This window comes from Echiichthys vipera (assembly GCF_963691815.1).
Source record: "Echiichthys vipera genome assembly, chromosome: 5".
In the NCBI taxonomy this organism is placed as follows: Eukaryota; Metazoa; Chordata; class Actinopteri; order Perciformes; family Trachinidae; genus Echiichthys; species Echiichthys vipera.
The window spans coordinates 3401463-3414486 of NC_139830.1; the positions used below are offsets into that span (position 1 = coordinate 3401463).

The 13024-nt window shown below is 46.0% G+C and overlaps 1 protein-coding gene across 1 annotated transcript in view; it reads right to left on the reverse strand.

Annotated features, from left to right (window-relative positions):
- The window catches only part of LOC310947118 (sodium/calcium exchanger 2-like), a 178470-nt gene that overhangs the window by 46295 nt on the left and 119151 nt on the right, over window positions 1-13024 (reverse strand). Inside the window, exon 3 of the mRNA XM_083913793.1 lies at window positions 7998-8060. The gene's annotated coding sequence lies outside the window, so the exon portion shown is untranslated. The remainder of the gene's footprint in view (window positions 1-7997; window positions 8061-13024) is intronic.

Consider the following 13024-nt stretch of genomic DNA (forward strand, 5'->3'; position numbering starts at 1 on the left):
AGATTGGTCTCTAAACAATCATTTTCTTTATGCCTGCCGGGGCTCGTTCCCTGCAAAGAGACAATCAGTGTCAGGCCGCGGAGCAGAGAGACACAGAGAGAGGGAACCGGGGAGAAGGGCGCGTTACAATGCACCGACCTAAAAGGAAAATCTCTCCGCGGTCCCAAAACTGCTCTGAGAGCCCGACAGGAGAGAGTTGTGAGAGTACGTGACTGGAAATCTGAGTCCTTTTGTCCGGTTTACTGCACCTCAATGATTTAGTGTATTACTTTCTCAACAGTGGCAATAAAAGATGTTAAAGTTTCCTCCGGGTTCTCCGGCTTCCTCCCACAGTCCAAAGACGTGCAGGTGTTCGGTTCATTGATGACTCTAAATCACCCGTAGGTGTGAATGGTTGTCTGTCTCTGTTCGTCTCTATGTGTCCTGTGATAGACTGGCGTCCTGTCCAGGGTGGACCCCGCCTCACGCCCGATGTCAGATGGGATCGGCTTCAAAACGACCACATAGAAACAATTAGTGACTACAAAGACAAGCAAAATGGCTAAAAATCAACGCAAAATAACAACAAAGAGACACAACATGATCAAAAATATATCTAAAATATCCACAAAGAGACTCAAAATTACTAAAATATATGCAAAATGACCACAAAGACACTCAAAATGACCAGAAAAATATGCAAAATGACCACAAAGACACTCAAAATGACCAAAAATATATGCAAAATGACCACAAAGAGACTCAAAATGACCAGAAATATATGCAAAATGACCACAAAGAGACTCAAAATGACCAGAAAGATGCAAAATGGCTAAAAATCGATGTATAACCACCAGGAAGAGATGCTAAATAACTGAAAATAGACACATAATGACAGAGTAGAGACAAGTAGAGACTGCACAGATTCACAAAATGGCTAAAAACAGATGCAGAACCGGTTATGAAGCTGCGACTGTGACCAACCCACGTTCATGACAACGTTGGTGCATCCTGACATCACTATCTCTGCTTTGTTTAATGTTTACCATGTGGAGAACTTTTATTGATGTTACTAAACAAATAAACTGAGCGGAAATTATTCAACAACAGGCGAAGGGAGATTTTTATCACCAAGGTCGTCAAGAAGAAGCGTTTTTCACACGCACGTCTGAGCTGTCTGCACCGGCAGCATCTCACCCCTGTGTGTGTGTGTGTGTGTGTAAACGTGAGGTTGACGCCCAATAAAAGGCTGAATAAATATGTTTTTGTTTGTTTCCCACAGACTCCCTCTCCACTTCTGTCCAGCAGCTGTGGAGGAAAGACACAGGAACACTGAGGCGCTGCAGTGTTTATAACGCTACATGCATCTACTTAAACCAGGAGCACAGGCTAATACCGGCGGTACCATGAGTCACTCTGGGTAAGAGCAGTGTCTGAATGACTACAATGAAAAAAAGTGGATGTGAAATCATCAAATGCATGAATTGAGGTTAAATAGGGCGTAAATGGAAGAAGACGCAGAGGAACAAAACAGAGGCCCGAGCTGCGTGTTGGCTCGTTTGTGTTCACTTCTAAAGACGCTGTTAGCCGCGAGGCCGCTGCCCAATAGCTGCTCAGTCAGGGGGAGATACAGCTGTGTGTGTGTGTGTGTGTGTGTGTGTGTGTGTGTGTGTGTGTGTGTGTGTGTGTGTGTGTGTCTGTGTCTGTGTGTGTCTGCTGCTGTTGGTCGTTGTTTGGTCCATTCAAGCCTATTTTGTGTATTTGTTCCTTTTTAAACGCCCCGTGAACGACGACTTTTTGGGTCGTGTTTTTAACACCAAACACCCGCGTGAACCAACTCCACCTCTGCTTCCTCCAAACACTGGGACGCTTGTTTCTACACCACTGACACAAATGTGTGATACCCCTCCCTAGGACATGCTCATTCAAATTTAAAGTGTTTTGCGATATGTTTCGTATTGTGAAGTTTGATGCAAAACCCAGCCACACACAGATGGATTATTCTTTGAACATTCATTCATCTTTAGCTCAGACGATCTCTCAGCTGTCGTCAGGAGAATTTTGCTGCAGACGATAAACGCCTGACTCACACCCAACATAGTGCTGCAGTTCATTCACTCCCCTACTGAAGTGTTTCTGTCATAAATTCACTCTTAGGGCGCCCTCCCCCTGTGCGTCCGTCCCGTGCCCCGTGCTTTAGGGTCCTTGTCCCCCCCTCCAGGCCCGTTTGTACTCACACTACCTGGGCCTCGGAGAATGCTTCTTGCTGCCTATACGTCATCACGCCGTAACACGTCACACGCATTGTTGACGTCATGGCGATGCGTGGCTTTGTTTCCAGATCTTTCCGTTGACCTCAGAGTTTTTGTGCGTCTTGTCGACTGTTTTTGAATCTTTTCATCGACCAAATCTGCAGTAAACACTCCACCTCCGCATCACACCAACGTGAACCTTTCACCGCCATTGTTTGAAATGTCCGCGCATGGTCCCTCCTTCTTTTTTCTATGTCCCAACAGGCGCACAGGAAATGACCTCAGAACCGCCGTAGGCCTCATGCTCGTACCTCACCTGCTTGCCTCCTGTTTTGCAGACTTTTATATATTTTATAGGTATTCTGCACAGAGCTTTAACACCTGTAAAGGCACCAAGAGAAGCAAAACCACATGAATAATTCACTACAAAGTTCCACTTGATTGACTCCAGATTCAAATTCAGCCGAAACAGGAGAGAATAGTGTGTGTGTGGATGTGTGAACAGAATTCAAATGAGAAAAAATAATAAAAAGAGTGTACTGTCGGAGGTGTTGTTGTATCCTGCAACCACACATCGTTTTTACAGCAACAAGAAACTCCACTAAAGCAGTTACAGGCTCCAGTGAACCACTTCCACGAGAGTTTGGAAGGATGGAGAAACATTTGCTTTAATTCTCTGCACAAATTTTTTCAGTTCAGTCCAGAGGTTTAACGCAAAAGCCTTCTGGTCCAAACCTGACTTTCTAAATTATAGTCTCCTCTATGTTTCTTTTTCATTATTTGGTCTCCTTCCTCTCTTACTCACACAAAATGATCACAAAGAGATGCTAAATGACCACGAGCAAACACAAAAAGACCAAAAATGACCACAAAGAGACAACAATGACATTAGGGATGCAAATCACTACAAAGTGATGCTAAATGACTGAAAATAGACACAAATTGACTGAGTAGAGACAAATAATGACTCCGAAGATACACAAAATGGCTAAAACTACATGCAAAACCACCAGAAAAGGATAATAAATGACTGAAAATAGACACAAAACGATCACATAGACGAAAAATGATGACAAAGACACACGCAAATGACTAAAATTTGATGCAAAACCACCAGAAAAAGATGCAAAATGACTGAAAAAAGACACAAAATGATGACAAAGACACACAAAATGACTAAAATTTGATGCAAAACCAATACGAATAGATGCTAAATGACTGAAAATAGACACATAATGACTAAGTAGAGACACATAGTGACTCCAAAGATACACAAAATGGCTTAAAATAGAGAAGAGAAAAACAAATGACTCCAAAACGACTTAAAGTGGAATCTCTGGGTGTCTTGTTCCTGTGTAGACAGAGTGGGGGCCTCTTACAGGTCTGTGCCCAGGGGCCCGTTGTCTCAGTATACGTCCTTGAGTTCACTAATGAGTTGACAATGTGTAATCATCATTCAGGCACTTGAACCTGATGGAGCCATCGTGCCACAGATTGCATGAAACAAGATGTTCAACAACAGCTTGAGCTACAAAAACTAACAACTAATACGGTAAAAAAGCAGCGATCCAGGGAAAGGTTTGGGGAAAACGGTCACACACAATGAGCTTTACAAGCCAACAGGAGCAGGAGAAGCTGCTGTGGCCTTTTGCCGCTCCTTCATTGAGAGTGCACCGGCGTCCTGCATCTCCGCGTGGTACGCCACCGAGCTCAGGAGCAGACTGCAGAGCTCTTCGGAGGGTCACTGGCTGCCCTTCGCCCTCCCTAGAAGAACTCCTCAGCTCCTGCGGCTTCAGAAGAGCCAAATCATTTCAGAGGACCCTTCTCATCCTGGACACCACCTGTTTGACCTGTTGCCCTCTGGCAGGAGCTGCAGGACCATCAAAGATCGGAGCACCAGACTTAAAAACAGTTTCTTCCCCCGGGTCATGAGCACACTCAACTCCTACGAACAGTGGGCCAAATATCTTTTTTTCTCCGAGATTTGTTCTTAAGAAAAGTCCACGTCAGATTCATGACGCGTCCTTTAACCGCTGACCTGTTCTTATAGAGATGAAACCCATTTCCTAGTAAGTTGAGAGCGCGGGGTAGTTGATCCTAAATTAGCATAAACACCCGTCAATCGCGGGTACAAGCGGCCAAAATGTGTTTCCTCAGGAGGGGGTCTGGAGTCTCCTTAGAGAGAGGGGGAGAAGTTCAGCATCCGTGAGGAACTCGGAGTAGAGCCGCTGCTCCTTTGCGTTGAAAGGAGCCAGTTGAGGTGGTACGAATTCACAAACTCTACCACAACACCTCAGTAACAAGGCCTCTGAAGAACACGATGCAGTGTTCAGCACATCTTCACTCCAGATTTGGACATTTAATGAGACACAAGGTGAGGATTTATAGACTGGATCTGAAGAAAGAACAGTGAGGAGAGAGTCAGAGGTGAGACCGCGGAGCTTTGACAGTTTTAACCTCCTCCAATACACCCCCCCCCCCGAACACACACACACACTCCCCACGTCTGAAATATGGTAATTTGTCCTCTTCATGTACTTTCTATTACTGGAAACACACCTCTGAGACTCATCCACCTCACTTTCTCACCCACACACACACACGCACGCACGCACGCACGCACGCACGCACACACGCACACACGCACACATGCACACACGCACGCACGCACACACACGCACACACACACACACACGCTCCATTAGTTCATTCCCATGCTTTGCCTAATTGCATCCATAGAAACATTGATCAATGTCACATCTGGCTGAGGAGAACACTTCAGCCTCTGCACACCAACACGTATGTGATGAGGCGTTGTTGGTTAATACGAGGCTGCGTTGACCCACACACACACAGACACACACACACACACACACACACACACACACACACACTGATTTGAACACATGCAGCTCCTCATACGACCTATCAAGCTGCAGCTCTGACAGCAGAAGAGTAAATGACAGAAAAGATGGAAAGAATGAATGAAATGAGGTGAAGAGGACGGTGAAGAGGAGACGGCCGGGGGCGTCGAGGAGGGAGAGTGCTTACTGTGAAAAAGAGGAAGATGGAGAGAAGGTAGATGTAATATGGACTTGTCCTTGGATGGTAAATGGTAAATGGATTTGTACTTATACAGCGCTGACTACTCTGCCTTTCACACTGATGGCAGTGGACACCTACAGACCATCTAATGTAACCATTCACACCACATTCACACACACACGTTCAGCACAGGGAGCAATTCAGGGTTCAGTGTCTTGTCCAAGGACACTTTGACATGTGGACCGGGGGAGGTGGGGATCATCCGCTACCACTGAGCCACAGCCGCCACTATAATAGAGGTGTCAGGGCTGAGCTGGAGGATGTGTGTGTGTGTTTGTGTGTGTGTGTGTGTGTGTGTGTGTGTGTGTGTGTGTCGGGTGGGTGGTACATGAGACAGTAATTGAATCCAGTTTCCTTCTGGATTCCTGACAACTTAACATGAGCTGAAGAGCTCCATCAGGATGAGGAGCGCTGGAGGAACAGAGACCCGGCGTAGACACACACACACACACACACACACACTAATTACCACACAGGCAGGCAATTATGCACGAACACCACACGCCCACGTATATAAGGACACACACAGAACGTGTTCATGCATTATCTTTACCACACACACTCACACACACGCTCTAGTGCAAAGTAATACAAAGACACACACACACACACGCACGCACACACACACTCTAGTGCAAAGTAATACAAAGACACACACACGTACAGTAATGACCCCCAACAGTGCCCATTCATCACCATTTGGCCCGATTGCCGTGGGATATAACTAATGAGCCATTACTGTTACCCAGAATGCTTTGCTCTAGCCATTCAAGCCTTCAACCTCTTGGTTATTGGTCGGCACGGACGTGTGTGTGTGTGTGTGTGTGTGTGTGTGTGTGTGTGTGTGTGCACAGTGTTTATTCATTTGAATGCGAGTCACACTTCAGTAGAACATGGATTAATGTAATAATCGCTAACTGCTTTCTAAAGTACCATCGTGTGAACGCTGCAGCTAAACTGTCGCATACAAATGTTTCACTGGAAGCTCGTTCAGTGCATTCATCTCCACTATGGTGAGAAGAACATACATTAACATGTAATCTGTGTCCTGCAGGTAAAGCACACACACGCTAACGACACATCTGCAGAAACAGCTGTGATGCAGTTACCCTCTCGGTCACTGAGTCTAACAAGCCGCAGCAGAACGCCCCCTTCTCTACAGCTTTAATGCTGCAGGCTGAGGGTCCCTGCCTGCTGCCAGACCTTTGAACCACAAGATAAAACATGGACCGAGTCTCTGTGACGTCACCATAATGAAGCTCAAGGGGGGCGGCTCCCAGTGGCTCAGGTCGACGCCATCTTAGAAGCGCCTGATGGAGCCTAAAGGCCTTTACACACGGGTTCTCCTCATGAGATTCCTTTTATTCTGTTAACAGAATAAGCAGTTAAGGAGTTCAAGTACCTCGGGATCATGTTCACGAGTGAGGGGACGATGGAGCGTGAGTTTGGCCGGAGAATCGGAGCAGCGGGGGCGGAGCTGCAGTCGCTCTACCGCACCGTTGTGATGAAAAGAGAGCTGAGGAAGACAAAGCTCTGGATCTACCGGTCAGTCCTGGTTCCTACCCTCACCTGTGGTCATGAAAGCTGGGTCAGGACCCAAAGAACAAGGTCGCGGGTACAAGCGTGTGAAATGTGTTTCCTCAGGAGGGGGGCTGGAGTCTCCCTTAGAGAGCGGGGGAGAAGTTCAGCATCCGTGAGGAACTCGGAGTAGAGCCGCTGCTCCTTTGCGTTGAAAGGAGCCAGTTGAGGTGGTTCAGGATCATCTGGTAAGGATGAACCCTGGGCGCCTCCCTAGGGAGGTGTTCCAGGCACGTCCAGCTGGGAGGAGGCCTCGGGGAAGACCCAGGACCAGGTGGAGAGATTAGATCTCCACACTGGCCTGGGAACGCCTCAGGATCCCCCAGTTAGAGCTGGTTAATGTGGCCCGGGAAAGGGAAGTTTGGGGTCCCCTGCTAAAGCTGCTGCCCCCGCGACCCGACCCCGGATAAGAGGCTGAAGATGAGATGAGATAATGGTTAATTTCTGTTTGTTTTGCCATGATGTGCCTCGAACAGACCGGCTAATGTGCCATCATAGAGCTAGCTGTGGAGTTTTCTTCCCGTGTCCGACTGTGTTGTACCTCGTTTTATTTATGTAACTTTTGTTTGGAAAGAAACCAGTTTGTTCACCTTAACCACGGAGTACAGTGGATCACTGGGATTACATCGGTGCGACCTGCCTCGGCCCTTTCTGCTGTAACAAGTACTTTCACACAGAGCGCAATTATTACACAGCGAAAAAGGATAAAGGCTGATAAAGACATCAACCAATCATGTTGTTTCTTTGCTTTTAAGAGTTATAAGACAACAACACAGAGGTCTGCTACTTGACCTTTGAAATACCTCAAACTTGAACTTAAGTACAGTATTTGAGCAAAAGCACTTTCCACCTCTTGAACCTGTCATCGACAGGGCGTGACGTGCTGCAGGTGAGAGCTGGAGGTGTGCATCTGATCCTGTGAGTTAAACATTGCACCATCTCCACTTACAGCTCTGACACTTCACACTACACCTCCTCTTCTCCGTCTCCTCTCCATCGCACGCCTGGCCCAATTACTGCCTTTCCAAATAAACAGAAATGTGACCAGAACCGTAAAAAAGAAAGGAAGGAGAGCAAACTCACCACTAGTCTCTGGTTCTCCTTCTTCAACTCTTGATCCACATTGAGCGCCTACTCACTGGCAGGCTGCGAGAGAGAGAGAGAGAGGGAGAGAGAGAGAGAGAGAGAGAGAGAGATTAACAGGTGATTCTAGACCTTTCTCAACAGAGGAAACCACCAAGATGATGGCTACCTCTTTACACAGACGCTCTGGGGATAGAGGATGGGAGGAAGACAGAGAGAGAGAGAGAGACAGAGATGAACAGAGACAGACAGAAGGCAGGAGTTCAGAGAGAGAGCTACAACAGAGAGTATGAGAGAGAGAGAGAGAGAGAGCAGACAAAGAGATATGGGTCAGCGATCAGGTCTCTCTTGCATAAATGTCAGTTAATGAGGTGATCAAACGTCCCCGCAGACCAACCAATCATAGGGAACTACAGGCAGTGATTTCTCATTCCCCATCATATTTGATTCAGAGGGTTGCAGGAAGTGATGGCTGTGAAAACGTAGACGAAGCTACCGCGTCCTAACAGTCAGACTATCGCGTCGCATCAACGTTGTCTGTCCACACTTATTCATAGAACGTGTGGAACAAGCTGTAAAAAAAACAGATAAATGTCCCGTGGTGGTAACACAACCTCAATCAAGAGACAGCACCCTAAACAGTAGTGAGAGTGAAACGACGAGAAGACCACAGCCACGCCGCAGCCAGCAGAGGAAACATGCGGCTTTAGGGAGCGGTTTGTTAAGTGTCCATTGGCACAAGTTTGCAAAATCGCACAAATTGACTCTGATTTGTTCAGAAAGGCTTTGTTATATAATATTTTGTCTTTTAGGGCCATGTTCTTACATAGGGAATACTTTGGTTGCACTGTTTAACTTGCATAATAATTAAAAATCAATGTGATTTTCATTCATTCATTCATCTTCAACCTCTTGTCCCTGTCGGGGTCTCGGGGGGCTGGAGCCGATCCCAGCTGACATCGGGCGTGAGGCTGGGTCCACCCTGGACAGGACGCCAGTCTATCACAGGACACATAGAGACGAACAGAGACAGACAACCATTCACACCTTGCTAAAGCTGCTGCCCCTGCGACCTGACCCCGAATAAGAGGCTGAAGATGAGATGAGATAAAGTATTTTTAAATAAACAAACCTTTGGTTATTGCACTCTAGTAAACGACAGTTTGTCTATGCTACCCCTAAAAATGTTTCTTGTTCTCTAATTTATAATCTCTAGTTTTTAAAGAGACGGTGGACACTGAGGACAGACGCCACACAAACCTTCCACACGTCTAAATAACTGCAGCCCACTGAGCAGCTCTACATTATTGCTCGCTCAAATATCAGCTGGGACAATTTCTGTCCTCCACACGCAAACCTACGCCCTCGGTGTGCAGGATATTGGTCCGGCAGAGAGTCACAATATCTTTTAAATATCCAGCAGTGGTGCGTCTGAGTCAGCCACTACGGATTTATGACAGAGATTACTCTCCGACCCCAGACACATAAAAACCGCAAAGAGCCGTAAACCTGAAGGAGTTTCATCAGTTTTAGTGTCTCAATGATCCACAAACACCTTCAGAGTTCAGTCTGCAATAACATGTTGGGCTGTTTAATTGATTTCTTATAACTTCTTAATCTTTTCTATTGGATTATCCACAGTCAAGATATGCATTAATACATTTTGCCTTTTTTTTTAATTATCGGTGGTCACAAACTTTTATGTGTGATTCAACTATTTTTACGTGTTATTCGATATAATGGAAGTGTGAGCAAAGCCGCAGAGAATGACTGAATTGGGCTGTATCCAGGGGCTGGATCCTGCCGCTCCTCCCCAAAGAACACAGTGGAAGTAACAACAGTGCAACAGTAAGAACTGCATACTACGTTCATCGGCCGTATGCAGTAAGTATGAAACTGTTTAAATTATTTATTTTGCAGTATGTTTATTTTCATTTTAACCAGGAAAATTGAGATAAAAAGTCCCTCAGCAGCACAAGTAACAGAGTTTCAGACACACAAACACTAACATATCCAAACATAATTCAACATTCAAAACATAAAAAAGCCTTGTAGCCCGGACGAGCCCCCAAATATGTCACCTCTTGATTAATGTCTGGGGACATTACCCTGGGAGAAAGAGTCGAGGGCCAGGAGTTTACAAACCATAAATCAGGTATTTATTAACCTTAAAGCTATGGTCTACCATTTGGAATATTGGTAATTATTATTAATATCGTTTATACAGCGATTATGGTCCTAAAGTCAGATCTACACAATATGAATAGCAAAAAAAAAAGAAAAAATCCATTCAGTCTATCAGCCTACAGAGAAATTGACCAATGCGACCCAACCACGGAAGTAAACAAGTGATTGTGACCGTTCTGGCGCTTTGCATTGTGGGCACAGTTCGTGAGATCGACTGGTCCGATGCATTCTACAGATTTTGCTATAGTTTGCAATACTGCATGCTACACTTTGGCCAAATCGGTACGTCCTGCTGGTATAGACCGAATCACCGTGACGTAACACCAAATCACTTTCAGGTAGACAAGTGATGGTTGATTTACATTGTAGAGATATGTCAAATTCATTGTGTTGTCATTATCAGCCTTAACTGTAAGGTTTAAAGATTTATTAAACATTCGTCTGACGTTTCTGCGCTGCTTATTTTCTGTCCTGTGTCTTTGAAGAACCACATCTAGAGTCACAAATGTCTTCTTTAGTCTGTGACCCAACAGGTATAGGTATAAATGAGATATGGAGGCGTCAAACGTGCATTTTAGATGAGTGAGATGAGAGTATATCCAGGCGTCCCCCTTTGGCTCAGTGGATTGGTACAGACGCAGGGGAAGTTATTGTCCATTAACATGGTGCTCGGGTCCGTAGCAGGCTGTTTCAAACACAGCCCTTGTCAATGATAATGATGCATGCTTCAACATCATTTTAAAGTTTATCAGCAGAAGTTCCCGTCACCGTGGCAACAAAATATAAATAGGGCAAACAGGTGAAAAGGGTGCACCTGCAGCCCCCGGTGTGTGCAGGACACTGAAGACGTCGCATCAATAAAAACGTATTTTTCAGTGCACAGACGAGCTCTCCTTCACGGCTGCATCGAAAACAACACCTCGGTCCAATAAGAGTGAGTGACAGAAAGCGTTTCTGGGCTGAGATCACATCACCCAGCTTCTGATTTAGGATTCAAGTAGAGAGTTTAAGTCCTCCATCCTTTGTCACGAGGTCTTGACCTCTATTAACAGGTCGATGGAGTCCCCTCTCCACTCCGTCAATAGCACTTTATCTGCTGGTCGGAGATGGACGGAGCGATGACCCCCTGCTCTCTAAGGTTAACTCATCTGATGCGACCCAGTGGAGGGGGAAGGCACATGCATGTACAGTTTACACATGGCTTTCTTAAGCGAGAGGTTGTCAAACGTGAATGAAGTCAGTCAGCAAACAGAAGCAGGAGAGGATGAGGGAGAGTGGGAAGAGCGAAGCATCGATCGCACACTTCATTTCTACGTTAACATATCCTCAGAGCAATTTCAGTCAAAAACAACTGGACTGGTTGTTTGTCTAGGAAGACGTTTCACCTCTCATCCAAGAGGCTTCATCAGTTCATGTACACATCTGACCAGGCTGGGACTGGTCCCTGGTCAGATGGGTTGTCTAAAAATGTTTGCGTGTGGCACTAAAATGTAAAAGAAATCCACGTGGCGTTAAAACTCAATATTCAATTCTCATATATTTCTGCTAAAAGTTTGACCAATCATTTTATTCTGTTCAAATTAAATTATTTGCAGAGCTTGCTGCCTGTCATCACTCGCTCAGTGTCACTTGCGAATGCTGCGTTCAAGTGACACGGTCCACGTTTCGAACCTCCAACTAAGTAACACAGTGCACTGGAACCTCCTACTAGAGCAGGGGTGTCAAAGCGATCCAGTAAAGGGCCGTGTGGCTGCAGGTTTTCATCCCAACCAAGCAAGAACACACCTGACTCGACTTACTCAATCACCTGAACTGTCTTCACACAGTTGATTTGTTGGACCAGGTGTGTTTTTGATTGGCTGGAGTGAAAACCTGCAGCCACAGCAAAGCTTTACTGGATCACTTTGACACCCATGGACTAGAGAATTTGGGGTATTTCTGACTCACATGAAGACAACAACTCCCACGATCCCACTTCACGACATCTTTTGTTATTATTTTGATTGAGAGACCCTTAGAGCAGCAGAAAGGGGGGCTAGAGTGTCCCTCAGAGAGAGGGCGAGAAGTTCATCCATCCGTGAGGAACTCGGAGTAGAGCCGCTGCTCCTTTGAGTTGAAAGGAGCCAGTTGAGGTGGTTCAGGATCATCTGGTAAGGATGAACCCTGGGCGCCTCCCTAGGGAGGTGTTCCAGGCACGTCCAGCTGGGAGGAGGCCTCGGGGAAGACCCAGGACCAGGTGGAGAGATTAGATCTCCACACTGGCCTGGGAACGCCTCAGGATCCCCCAGTTAGAGCTGGTTAATGTGGCCCGGGAAAGGGAAGTTTGGGGTCCCCTGCTAAAGCTGCTGCCCCCGCGACCGGACCCCGGATAAGAGGCTGAAGACGTGATGATGACATTTCGGATCATGAAATGTCCCAAAAATATTATCTAGGAATATATTTTCCTCAGTTCGGACTATGTGCGTTCTTAATAACGTTTATAATTAGCTGTAAAAATGATGTCGAAATACACTTCAGCACACCAGAGTGGATGAAGACGTGAGTCCTTACAGTTCTCAGGTGTGTGTGATTGAAGAGCAGTGACCTCATCTGTGATAAACATCAGGACTTCTCTTCCATTCCTCTGACGTAAAGGTCGACGGCAGCACGTTTGTTATGGAGGCATTCACCAGAAGTGGAAAATCTAAAGTTCACCAGCAGATAATATCTGCTCCTCTAATCGCCGTGCTCTTTTACTCCGCATGGATATTTCCTTACTTTCCTCGTGCAGTGCAGTTATCTTTACCTCTGTGTCTCCGTCTGACACATCTCAATGTATTTCTAAAGGTTGAGTGAACATA